The sequence below is a fragment of the Protobothrops mucrosquamatus genome, unplaced genomic scaffold (genome assembly GCF_001527695.2).
Source record: "Protobothrops mucrosquamatus isolate PMUCROS unplaced genomic scaffold, P.Mucros_1.0 scaffold2282, whole genome shotgun sequence".
NCBI lineage: Eukaryota > Metazoa > Chordata > Lepidosauria > Squamata > Viperidae > Protobothrops > Protobothrops mucrosquamatus.
Window position 1 is genome coordinate 280,813 of NW_015388369.1, and position 12,027 is coordinate 292,839.

Consider the following 12,027-nt stretch of genomic DNA (forward strand, 5'->3'; position numbering starts at 1 on the left):
CGGAAAGAGCCGATATAGGACGACAGGTTATTTTTCCAAAATCGCTCCCTTCTTTCTGCTTCTCCCAAGCATCTTGAGAAATCTCTAGTGCCAACTAGGCCAGGACTGGAACCGCACACGACAGCGGCGAAAAGACGAGTGTTGAGCTCAAAAATCCACAAGGGGGTACTGACGTTTTTTTCTTCCTTGGCATTTGAGCAATATTGTGATGGCTGATGATCCAAAGGGAATAAAAGACTGGGGAATGGCCAAGAGCCAGTTTGGGGCAACTTGCTGCATAGAATAAGCACATAGTTTTGGCCTGTCTGCCAATAACAAATGCACTTTTTGAACATCTTCCCGCGTTCCCAAGGGGCCTTGCAGAATTACAGGCTCAGCAGATGTTGCAGAAGTAACGGTTTCCTTTAGACATTTTACTCGTTACAGGTCCCATCTTGAAACAAAAAATAACTTGCCAATTTATGAAGACTGAACCAGGCAGACTTTCCAAAACTGCACCTGCCCGCATTGATCATTGCTTCCAAAAGATACGGTACGAACGCCTTGGTCAGTTCAATATATGCAAACTGCCAAGTGTCAATATCCCCAGTGCGTTTCTGCTTGAGCTTTTATTGAATGACATACTTTTGGCCCTTGTTTGAGGGAGATTGGATTGCTGCTGGCAAGCTGGCATCCCTGCAGCTGGGGAACATTCATTGGAGGGGGATGGAAGCCATTAATTCCATAGCAGAGACGCCTGATGAAATGACCTGACAAAATCCAATGCAAAATTAAAATTCCACCTATCACGTAGGTACATCTTGATGGCATCACGTTGTTAGTCTCCGTCTGAAGGAGGAGGTGGAAATCTTTAGTGCCTCAAAACTAGAAAGCTGGTCCTATTTTTTTTTTTTTACTTCCAGACAGTTTTGGGGATAGTCTTCCCAGCAGGTCAAATCCTTAGGAGTGACTGTTTAAAAACACCTTGTTCCTGAATGACAAAACAAATGGGATGAGATTTCGGAAGGCTACAATCCAATACTCGCTTTAAAGAGTACACCGTGTTGAACTCCTTAGGACATACCGAGCAAAGATAGCTAAGATTGCATGTCGGGCTCCATACATCAAAACCAATACTTTGAAATAAAATGTGTTTCCAAGAAATTGGTAAACGTCTTGCGCTGCCTTGCTAAACAGTTTCCAGGCCAATGTTCCCATGAGTCATGAGCACTAGGTAAAATGGAATAGAATTGTGCCGTTGTCTTTTCCCATTGTTTTGAAACAGCAGGAGATGTTGACCAGACTAGTCACAAATGTATGACCTTGTCCCTTAGCTAGACATGCACTTATCTTCCAGATTCCTGCAACAAATTCTAGCTAAGGTTTAACATGTATATCTGTGCTGGAAATCAAATTCCATTTCAATGGAACAGAAAAGAGTGCTTAAGACATCTGTAGTAGCTATTTTAATGAAAAGGGGCTTCAGCAGATACTGTAGCAGGATATGGGTGATCTTTTTCTGGGTTTAGAAGCTGGGAAGACCTGGTCTTGGATAGCAGTTGGGTAAAAGACCATTGGGAAAACCCAGAAATAGAATAGAATTATTTGGCTCATTCCATTTCAAGTTCTATTTTTTTCTAATTACAGCATACACCCTCTTCCTGTTCCCTTCTAATATTGCCCTGGGCACTCATTTGGAGCCAATCTATGGTGTATACTCAATAGCATCTCTGTGTGTGTGTGTGTGTGTCATGTGGCATCAAACTGGAGCCTTGACTCTTGTGTATAGCAGTCAACTTCATCGGAACATACAAAAAGGACGATGCTTGTGGCCCCATTCCTGTAAGGAATTCCACCATTCCTTACCAGACGCTGTTATTAATTGTTCCCCTCTCTGTTTTAGTTGAATGTTTTAATTTTTATTCTGGTCTGTGACCATAATAAAAGATGGAACTGAATTCGAATCTTCACACGCGATCCATTTTAAAAGGGCTTCCATCCCGCCTTTGCGATTTTCATGGGTGTCCCTGTTTGCACCCCATCAGGAATGCACAGTAATATTTCCTGCCCAGCGTCTAACAATTACGCAAGAACCGTAATTGTGAATATACAGTAACTGAAAGAAACTTTTAAGAGGCTGGTGCCCCGTGTGAGCTCATTAAAAGTAGAGTAGAATTTATTTTATTTTATTTATTTTATTTTCTTGGTTCAATTAGCCAGAGTTGTATTGATTTCTCCCTCGTTTTAAAAAATCGGGGTTGAGGATGGTGGGCCAACCTAATTCCAGGCCTTGGTATCCGCGCCCTGTGGAAAAAAATACAGGAATAGGGAGAGAATTTTAAAATGGGATCGCCGGTTTGGGCGGCCGTTTTCCCATTGATCAAAACGGTCTGCCTGCCAGCTTGCGGGAGGTTCGATTAATCTCAAACTGTCTCGGTCGCTTGCAGCTCTTCTGAATCTATACTAACTTGTTCAAGGATCGGTCGGTAAACCACAGAGCAGCCAGACTTTCATCTATAAAGAAAGAAATGTCCTCTTAATGAGATTTTGCTGCAACAATTAGCCTCAAAAGAGGGGTGAAGCACCTGTCTTAGAAGGTCCCGGTGGACTTCTGACGCTGGCGGTGCGATTGATCCTGATTCATTCCAGCATAAGTTAGATAAATCCGCCTCAGTGGGATGCATCTCCAAAAAGAGGGTCATTAAATCATTCCTCTGCCTTTTTTTTATTTCATTGACCTGAACCTTTGAATCATCGGTGGTGGCCTCAAGAGCAGGACTGGGCAACTATGGCAACCTTGCGACCTGTGGACTTCGCGTCCCAGAATTCCTGAGCTGACCATGTTGGTCTATCGAGAATATAGGATGATAAGGGTGGAAGGGACCTTGGAGATCTTCTAGTCCAACCTCCTGCTCAAGAAGAAGACCCTATACTATTCCAGTCATATCTTTTCTTTAAAAAACTCCAGTGAGGGAGCACCCACAACCTCCAGAAGCAAGCCATTCCACTGATTAATTATTCTCACAGTCAGAAAATCTCTCCTTGAAATACCAGCTTGTAAATCTAGGATGGCCTTCTCAAGCTGATGTATGATAGATTTGAAGTGGGAATAAGCTTTTTGGTTTTTAAAAACTATCATAGCTATGTGTTCCAGTATTTGAGGGGCTGCCCCAAGGAAGAGGGGGTCACGTTATTCTCCAAAGCACCAGAGGGCAGGACGAGAAACAATGGTTAGAAACTGATCAAAGAGAGAAGCAACCTGGAATTAAGGAGAAGCTTCCTGACAGTGAGGACAATTAACCAGTGGAACAGCTTGCCACCAGAAATCGTGGGCGCTCCATCGCTGGAAGTTTTAATCTTTGTTTCTGATGGTTAGCTTATGCTAGTTTTCATTTTGTATGTTTTGTAAAAGTAATAAAATCATTAATATGGCCAAATTCCTTGTTTCTTCCTGTTACTGGAAGATCTGCAAGTTGCATTCATTTCAATACACGCAAAGAAATGGATGAAACATTTTTTTTTCATTTGGCTTTCTTTAATATAGATATAATAATAATATAATATAATATATTAATAATAACCAAAATGCCAGAAGGTTTGTATGTGCTTACCATATAAAAACATTAATTTTTCAGAAGGATACAATACAGAAAAAAAATCATTGAAATTAAAAAAAAAAGTTTTTTAGGCTTTCTAAACCTGTTAATACAATAGTTTAAAAGACAAAGATTTATAGTTAAAATATGTGCAGGTTATGGATGGAGGAATATGACCACTTCTGTAATACCAGTTTTTATTTTATCTGTGTTATCAATGAGAATAGTAAATGTGGGCATTGTATATTACATGCTTGAAGTCTACAGAATCTCCCTCCCTCCCTGAATGGAAACCAGTTGTATCTTCAAACTTTAAACTGGACGGAGATGGATCATCTTTCTTGGAATGAATGCCAGGCTTAGCCCAGATCAACATGGCCCAACCAACCATAGTTTGAAGAACAGGTTTCAAGCCACGACAGAGATTGAGTTGATCTGGCATCATCTGTTTCCTAATGAAGAGGGGCAGATCAAGAGGATAGAAAGTTGCCTTGTCTAATGAAAATAAATTGTGTATCTCTAAGGTAGCTGAAGAGAAAGAGAAGGAGGAGTCGAGCTTAGGAGAGCATCTAAAAGTGGTAGAATTGTCAAACAAAGATAATCTCTGAATTCTGCCTTCTTCAGAATTCCTCTATCTCATTAGGCTTTCTCCCCCCCCCCCCAACAATAGTTAGTCAGATGATCTGGGTAACGTTCGGGCATAACATAGTCACCCTCTCCAAACTGGCCTGCTCTGGCATGTGGGCTACCTGAAGAAGGATGATGTATGAAGGGATTGCAGCCAGTCATTGCTAGTCTAGGTAATCTCTGAGGATTTCTCGAGCTAATAATCGTTCAGGTTTTTTATATTGCATATACTTTTAGTCGGAGTTCTCTGGGCTTAGTACCAAAGTAGAGGTCACATTTTTTTCTTGGGGCAGATGTTTTGACTTTCATTTACAGAGAAATTTCCTCAACGCGACAATTCAGAAGTTGGGATTGCCTGGTAGTATTCGTAGTCTGTATGGAATTTGGAATTTGAATTGGCCTTGGTTCGTGGAATTTGAAATCTTTGGGATCGGTTGATAATGGGGAAGCATCTCTGAAACTTTGCACTGAAGAAGTCTTACTAAAACACAAGGTACCGGCAAACTTCTGCAAAAACATGGTTTTTGTTTAGTATTGATTTCTCTAAATCCAGAATACTACCTAAAAGATTGTGTAATTTCTGAGATTCCTTTTAAAACAGCTTCTTCAGACTTTATAACCTTCAGAGAAACTAGATTTCAATCCTCAGAAATCACTTGCTATGAAGGATCTTCAGCTGAGAAAGGTTTGGGTAAAAGATACCAGCGCAATTTGACTAGGATAATCTCAGTCTGATAAACCATCGTTCACTTCTGTGCCAATGAGGGTAAGGTTGTGCCATAGCCTCTCTTTCTTAGTCTCTCTCTCACATGCCTCAAAAGCACCCCACTCTGACTTGGTGTCCCCTAGTTTTGTTGGCCCATGGTAATCCTTAGTGGCATGGCTGGGTTGAGCTAATAATTTGGAGAATTGACATCCAGGCAACCTACCAATGAGGAATAAATTTATACTGGGTACATCTTTTAAGCCTGCTGGATATATACAAACATAGAACTAGAGCGTAGCCCTGCTGGAAAATTGTCACCTCTACAACAGTCTACAAAGTCTTCAAATTTTACTACTTGCCATTAACCATTTTGTAGGATATGCACTAAATGTCTTTGGGGGGGAGATACAAGGAGAATTTTCTTTCAGCTAAGAATCAAGGGGGAAAAAAATATAGAGACCTACTCAAGAAATCTAGTAGTTTTGCTATTTTGGCGCTATTTCACTTAGCCTGTAGAAACGCGCAGGGTTAAAAACATTGTCCAATTAGGATTTTAATAAACACGACATAAAATAGGCAGTAAGAATTAAGTGCACTTTTCTGTAACCATACAGATGGCTTTTACTTGGGAATGTTTACAGCTCCAAAACATAGATGAATGTAGCTCAAGGGAAGGAAAAATACGACACCCTCGCCTTCGCGGAGTTGTTCCGTTAACAAATGTTCCGTTTACATCTGAAAAACAAGCTGTGATTTAAGATTTGACGGCAAGGAGAATTGTAATGCATGAGCGTGATCCCAATTTACAAGTCAAGCGAACGGTTCTTAAATGACTGTCTCCCAGTGTAAATCAAATCCAAGACCGGCTCAAACAAACACTGCCATTTGTACCAGTAAGGTATGTGCGAGGAGGATGGATAACATTTTTTTTGTTGCTGTTTTTATAAGGTTACATGGTCAGGACTGGAAAATCCAGATGACTCTTAACATCTAGTGCCTATCCAGAGTTTGCAGCCTAGATGTAGATTTTCAGTCTGGTAAATCCTTGCTTTTTCAGTTATGCTCGTTACATCTGAACTGAGTCAATTTATCCTTTGGTCCCGTAACTAAGGGTATATTTATGTCATTGCCGTAAACGCACAGCGATGCTCTTCTGTCACTCTCTTTCTCGTCACACCTTTTGAGCATAGCACTCTTACATAACCTTACCATAATGTCATTCTGCTGTGTGCTTTCCTACCATCAGAGTTTGCAATTGATGCCCTGTTGCTGGGCATGCAGTACCGTTTTATTCACAGATTTATTATTATTATTATTTTGGAAGACAGGAAGAACAGATAAGGGCTGGGACACCCTTTGATATTTGTCCTTAGAATAAGGGACTCTGGAGGTCTTCTAGTCTAACCCCCTGTTCAAGCATGATACCATTTCAGACAAATGGTTGTCCAATCTCTTCTTAAAAACCTCCAGTGTTGGAGCACCCAGAATGTCTGGCTTAATTTAAGGGCTGGCTCTTCCATATAAAAGGAAACTGAGATACACACCGACCTCTTTTCTTCAAAAGAAGTCTCCGTGTGATACCTTTCCAAAATGAAAGGTATTGCAACTTGTTACTCTTCTGCTCTTAAATTCAACCACTTAAACTTCCTTTCAGAGATTTCCAAGGTAGGACCCAGTGTGGGTCAGGTGACATAAAAAGGCATTTGAGTGTTCTCTCATTTGGCACGATTCCCATGTGTTTTAAGCAAGGAGACATTTTGGCCAGGTGACCCTTTGTGAGAAAGAAGCCCAGATCCCTTCAACGTTGCTATGATATTGTGACAGCCCTTCACAATCTAACAGTCTATTGAGAAGTGGGTGAGTGAGAGAGGTTAGGACATTTTAGCCTGCTTGACCTTGCAGCATGGAATAGATTTAGGGATCTTACTGTTCTAAAAAAAAAAAAGGGTTAGAAAAAGAAATCGAAATACAGGGAACGTATACTTGTTTCATTTTTTTTAAAGCCAATTCCTCAATCCTGAATAGAAGAGAGAAATAATTAATTAAAAGAAACAAAAAAACTCTTCACGGGCAGAAATATCAATACGTTTAAGTACCTTAAAATGAATCATTGGTTCATTTGTTAGTTTTCAAACATTCTGCCTTCTTGCAAAAGCTCAGAGAATCCTGTGCAACTGTATCCATACTGAAGGGACATCATCAAGACAACCCCTTCAGTTGAATGTATGGATGCAGAGTTTTGTCATAGAATGTCATAGAATAACAGAGTTGGAAGGGACCTTGGAGGTCTTCTAGTCCAACCCCCTGCTCAGGCCAGAAATCCTGTATCATTTCAGACAAATATTTCTCCAATGTATTCTTTAAAACTTCCAGTTTTGGAGCATTCACAACTTCTGGAGGCAAGCTGTCCCACTGATTAATTGTTCCAACTGAACAATTGTCTTCAACGGGCATCGATCAGGGCAAAGTGCCATTGGGAAAAGAACCAGATCTCTCTGGCATGGATGCTGAAGGGTAAAGCTTGGCTTTAGGACACAGCATTAGTGGGAACTAAATGTAGGCGTCCCAGAAAGTAGTAACTTAAAGCAGAAACGTGACTTTGAGTCTCTTTGGGAGACATGCAGTAATGGGTGAAGGTTTATATGCTATACTGTATAGTCCATCCATTCAGCTACCCAACAGTGCAATCTTATACATGTCTAGGAAATTCAGAAGTACGTCCTAGTGAATGACTTTAGGATTATTTCTACATACCTACCCAAGGATTGCAGCCTGAGGGTCACGGAGGATCTTGTTGAATACTTGAACAGGTTAAATGCCTACGAAGATTCTCAGCCATCCAGGTCCTAGTTGTTTCGAAGGTGCTTCTTCATAAGGCAACTGGACTGTTGTTGTTTTCTTGAGGAAGAAAAAGACCTTTCGTTTCTACGTTGTCTTCTTCCTCAAGGAAAAACACAGTCTAGTTGCCTTTGAGACTTGAACAGATTGTTTTCATTTGTCAGTCTGTAACCTCCAACACCCTCTCCAACCTTTAAGTTCTCTTGGAAGCCCTTTTTACCATGGGAAAGACAGGATAGTTTTCCAGGCCTACCTTTGACATTCTTCACCTCAAAGGGACACACCTTATATACAAGTCTCGCGTAGATCTCTGGACATCTTAATTTGGGGGAAGGAGCCTTCACCAGCTCTAGACTCCCAATGATAATGACACAGATGAGGGATGAGGATCGGGGATGACAAAATTCGAGTGATGCAAACTCTACAGTTTACTTTGATGGGTGGCCTCTTTCCTAGCAATTCAAGTTGGGATACTTGCTCTACCCTTTCATAACCTATTCATTCCTTAACTTTGCCCAGATGTTTCTCCTGAGGACCACACACCAAACCCAGCTGGAAATGTTGCCTTTGATGACATTAGATGCCAACTTTAACTAGTACTTTGCCTTAACAGAAATTGCTAGCAGTGCTACATCTATATGTATATATATTTAAGAGAAGAGCATAGCTCTGCTTATAGGCTACACACTCCACCATCCTGCATGATCTCCAATAGCTGTAGAGCAGTGTTTCTGGATGTCTGGATTTCAACATGAGGAATTCTGGGAATTGAAGTTCAGACATTTTCAAGTCACCAAGGTTGAGAAACACTGCTGTAGAGTTTTCCCTCCCTTTGCTTTACATATTACATTTTTCAAGCATGACACACCCTTGCTCTCATTCATTCAGAGTGGCTTTGAGTCAGGGGTCTTCAAACTTGGCTTTTTTATGACTTGTGGACTTCAACTCCACAATTCCTCAGCCAGGCACGCTGGCTGAGGAATTCTGGGAGTTGAAGTCCACAACTCATAAAAGGGCCAAGTTTGAAGACCCCTGCTTTAAGTGGATAAAGATGGGTTTTAGTTCCTTGGAGTTTGAGAAACATCTCATGGGGCTTATTCAAAAATGCCATTTTCAATGGGCTCTGCAAGGCTGAAGCCAGATTGATTTCCAGCTTCCATGAGAAATAAATGGGGGGGGGACTTATACCTATAGCATCAATTTAGTGAAACAATTCCAAAGTACAAGATATTTCTTCAAATTTCAACATTTGCATTTTCCTGGATTTCATGCCTTTCTTGTGAGAAAGATCACAAGCAACAATTGGGAGAGGAGGGCAGTGTGCCAGATACCACAATCTGTTTTGTCCTTTGTAACCAATTCCCAGTACAAAATACAGAAACAATAATAATTAAATTACAGCCTTCTCCAGATGCTCAAAAATCTGCTTATCAAGGTGAGATGGGTTTCTTTGCTCTTTACCCCCAGCCTCCCCATGGAATGGAGAAGTCAACCTTACAACCACTTGTAACTGAGGGGCTTACAAAAGGGGCTTTGTCTTCACCAGATATAGGTCAAGCCAAGCGCAACTGGGGAAGAATCAGGTCCCCCCTTCATGAATCTTGAAGACCAAAAACTCCGCTTCATACAAATGGGTCTCCTTCAAATAAAGAATACTTTGCGTATGAATTGATTGCTTATACATGGAGCAAAACGTGTTGCGATTCCTCTAAGTTGGCCATGCCCAGCACAATGCAATGGGCTACAGATTATCCATTGTCCTCCAACTAGGATGTCTGCTGTAGGGTAAAGCCAACTATTAGCCCCCAATTGGACTCATCAGGACAATCACCTCCATGTATTTGACCAATCAAACATTCAGGTTGAATCGTCCACATTCCGGAGATGAGTGGTTGAATTATTATTATTATTATTATTTAAAAAAGCCATTCCTTGTTCACCATAGTTTCATCATAGTGACTAGCAAACAAGGAGAAACAAAGGTCTTTTTCAGAAATACTTGAAACAACTTCTTTTTTGTTTCTTTCCCCCATAGAGTGGAGTTGGCTACTGCTGGATTTATGCAGGGTAAGGCTCCAAAATCAGGTGCCCACTTCTTTCCAACTTGGCTGTCTTTCGCCTCGGAGAAATTAAAATTGGTTCCCACAGAGCCTACGCTGTGTGCATCATACCACAGAATGCAGACTTGCCATTCAGGGAACAGAGCTGATCGCCACGATTATTGTTAGTATTATTTTGGTCCTCTTTCTTCCTCAAACACAATTCTTTGAAACGAGAAGCATATCCTTCCATTTGCCCTCCAACAAGACTTGGACTTTTTCCCATAGGATCTCAAGGCATCAGAAGGCACGGTGTCAATATACTAAAAAGGCCAAAGGTCTATATGTTTTCCAAAAGTCTGACCCACAAGACTATTCAGTGATAACAAACGACATTAGTTATGGCTAATCCAAAAGTAATCAACATCTTTTTTTTTTTTTTTACATCTAGCTAGTTTTGTACAATTAAAAAGGGGAAATACAGTATCCATGACTTATAAACTTCAAAACCGACACCCCTCCAAATGTAAAAAGAGTTTCAGTTCATCTAAACTTGAGGGTGGAGGGGAAAAATGCGCTTGTAATTTTAAGATGCACAAATGCAACCAAATGAGACCTATGGATGATGGTAGATTTTGTTTTCTTTTCTTGCTTAGCTTTTTAACTGTAACAAACGTAGCACTGTTTGGCACGATACCGTCGACCATACAGTACATTCAGCTACTCAGAGAATGTGTATAAAGTCCCACAGTCATGTACACTGTTGAGGAAGCTATTAAAATACTGCATCTTGTCTTAGTATTAATACTAGTGGCAGAAATTCTACATAGAGGTTGTGGACAACACACATTGTAATTTATATTTTGTTTTTTGTTTTTGTTTTTTTAAAAAAAGCAGTAAGATATCAGCAAGATAGAAAATAAAATAAGAAGCAATGTCCAGATAGGCCAAAATGTTAGCTTTAACGGGCCTAAGAGCTACTGCAGTAAACTTTGCTTCGCCTATGTAAAAGCAACCTTGGCCTATATGGTTGACTTCCTACGTTTTGTCTCCTATTGTCTAAGTTGCTCGCTTCTTGTTGCTGGGTGTCCAGCAGAGCTCATTCTAGTCCAGGGGTGTCAAACTCGCCACGTCACGTGATGTGTCTTGACATATCATGACTATTTTCCCCTTGTCGGAGCTGGGGTAGGTGCGGCTTCCGGGTGACACATCCGGCCCGCAGGCTGGCATTTTGACACCCCTGTTCTAGTCTATTTAGTTCCTCTATTCCAAGTGATAAGCAAGCATCATTCTTGTCTCTCAATTTCTCCAGGCTGAATGGGGTTAGGTTGGCTGAGATTCAAGAGTGGAGCCAAATTGGTCCATGAACAAGAGTGTCAAATCAGGAAATCTGGGATACAGACACACGGGCACACACAGAGAGACATATTTTTGAATGACAGGATAAGAGAGAAGGGAAGGAACTGGTAGGATGGTTGTATTCTAGTAACTCCGCCTTTCCTGAATGACACCAGCAGGCTCATGATCCCACATGTGATTGTCATATATGGCAGAAACAGTAGGCAAGGAAAGTAAAAGAAGGGGGAGAAAATATGTCGGGATCTCCTCAAGCCTTCCCTTCTCCCCTCTCAAATGTACAGTCTACCATTTTTTTTCAATCACTACAGAGACTTAACTTGTCCTGACACATCTTATTTTTCCCACAGGCAAGATTTTATGAAGACGTCTATGGAGATTCTCAGTCAGCCAGGTCGTGGTTGTCCCCAAAGTGTTTTTTTTTCTTCAAGAGGCAACTGGGACTTCCTTTGTTTTTCCTTGAAGAGATTTCGCTTCTCCTCCAAGGAACTTCTTCAATTCAGAACCGAAGAAGCTTCTTGGATGAGAAGCGAAACGTCTTCAAGGACAAACAAAGTCCAGTTGCCTTTGGAAAATGCACCTTTGGGACTAGCATAGGCTGTCTCTCAAGGGACAGGTGCACTGGTGTTTTTGAAGTCACGTTTGCTGCCTTGTAAAAGGTTTTCCACAATTATGGATACAGTGCCACCGACGCAGAGATCTATCAAGATTGCTCATAATCCCAGCCTTTGGACATCACATTTTAAGATCTGCAGGGATCGCTTCTCAGATAATCTTGTTATTCTTTTACCTGCCAGATCCTTCTTTTCTTCTAAGGTTCCCTTCCCCAGCTGACTGTCCTTCACATGCACTGAGCTATAACTCCCAGAATTCCTAGCCAGTATGA